The sequence below is a fragment of the Buceros rhinoceros genome, unplaced genomic scaffold (assembly GCF_000710305.1).
Source record: "Buceros rhinoceros silvestris isolate BGI_N320 unplaced genomic scaffold, ASM71030v1 scaffold1924, whole genome shotgun sequence".
Taxonomy (NCBI): Eukaryota; Metazoa; Chordata; class Aves; order Bucerotiformes; family Bucerotidae; genus Buceros; species Buceros rhinoceros.
In genome coordinates this window covers 3,728-5,651 of record NW_010407462.1, presented here as the reverse complement: position 1 = coordinate 5,651, position 1,924 = coordinate 3,728, and positions in this window count along the sequence as shown.

Sequence of the window (1,924 nt, the reverse complement as noted above, 5' to 3'; positions counted from 1 at the left end):
CGGAAGAGCCCAAGCTGAGAAAAGTGCCTCAGCAGGTTTTCCGGCTGCTCAGAGAGATAAACGCATCCACCATGGTTCTCTGCTTGTACCAGCGGAACAGTTTGACACCAGCATCGGCTCCTCTCCAGGTGGCACCTTTCCAGGGGACTAAATTCACTGTTCTGGTACATGCCACCTCCTCCTGCAACCCCAAAGGTCTGTACAGGAACAAGCTTGGGCAGCATCAGACAGAGGTGGAAAGCAGAAGACAAACCCAAGGCTTTCAGGAGCATATTCAGGGCTAAAGAAAAGCCATGGGGTTACAAATCAACAGGACTTGTTCATCTTAATATGTACCATGTTTAACTTCAGCTGCTCCTCACTGCAACCTCCCTGTAAATGCGCTTCCAGTGGATGCAACAAAAGCATGGCATAAATCAGTGTATTTTTACCTATTTTTAAGACCTTTGGAGCAGAAGCACAACAATCCAAGGCTCTGGTAGCTCCTTTAAGCACACCCAGCAATCCTTCCTGAAATAAAAGTTATTACCACTAGGCAGCTCTGCACTACTTCACCTTTTCCTGACCCACCCCCTCACTCTGCCGACTGGTTCTGCATAGCAAAGGCTGTCATTAGCCATCAAAGAGCAGGAGCCGGCAGGCAGGAGGCAGGCCACGCCGCAGCATCCAGACGGACCGCACTGCCACGCGCTGCGACCACCACCCAACCTCCGCAGCGTTCTGGTAACGAGGGAATCTGGGATCTTGATGCTGAAACACAGCAGCGAGGGAAGCATGCAGCGTTTCTGCTGTGGGTTAAGAGGCTGTGTCTGGAGTTCAGGGAGGCCTGAAAACTTCCTTACCCACCCTCCTTCCCTGCTTCTTGATGAACTGGCCAGGGCTGGGGCTGTATTTCTCTCTCCACGCTGCCAGATGTATGGTCATCGCTGAGCTAACATCTCTCGCCTTCACCCTAGTGAAGACATTATTTGCAGCAAACCCTCAAGAGGAAAGTCACGCTCGACATAATGCTGCTCCCTGCTGCGGGAGGTCTGCAGAGAAGGAGCTAAAGAATAAAAGGAAATGACAAACACTGCCAGCAGCAGCATGAGTCTATGTTAGCACCGAACAACTGTGCTCTGCTTCACATCTTCAAAGCCCTGCACAGATTTCAGGTAACAGATAAATGTCGGGATGATCTCAACATTCGACGAGGCCCCAAGCAGCAGCAGAATCATGTTTTGAGCTTCCTACTAGCTGCACTTGTTTCTCTGCACGTCTAAAGCTGGCTCTTCCTCCAAACCAAGGTTTTGGTTTTGCTGAAAAATTAAAAGGTGAATTAAAAGACAGCGACTGCCTCTCGATAGTGGCTCTGGGCAGTTGAACAGGACACAATCGGAAACAGAATTCTATTCTGAGTACATAAAGGTTGATGGCAGGTTCATGAATGCTTTGCGCTAACTGTCACTGATTAAAAGCGAGTGTACAGCAGCGATTTTAATTGCCCAAGTGCCCGAGAAGCTCCACAGCGTGGGCACGCAGCACAGCCGAGCATATGACGCGGGAAAGGTCAGCCTTTGGAGGCCAGCAGGGATATAAGAGCTCCCAAGTGCAGACGCACTCAGGAAATTAATTTCCTATTAATGACAGATGAAGAAATGATAAGAAACACAATAAATGACAGCCCAGTGGAAAAGGGTTCACAAAATCCAGGGAGTCCTTTTTTTTTTTTTGGTGTGCATTTCCCTGGATTCAAGTAACAGCAAGTTTCCCCTTCAGGCCTTATGTCCTCCCTGGTGCCTCCACCTGCTTCTGCAACGTACAGAAGCGCTTATAGATCCTCCACTGCCTCTTACACCGAATTATTTCAGCGAGAGCCACAGTTCAGGGCTTTACCCCAAGAGCTGTTGCTCCAAGTTCATCAGAAGGCAAGGCAAAAAACCAG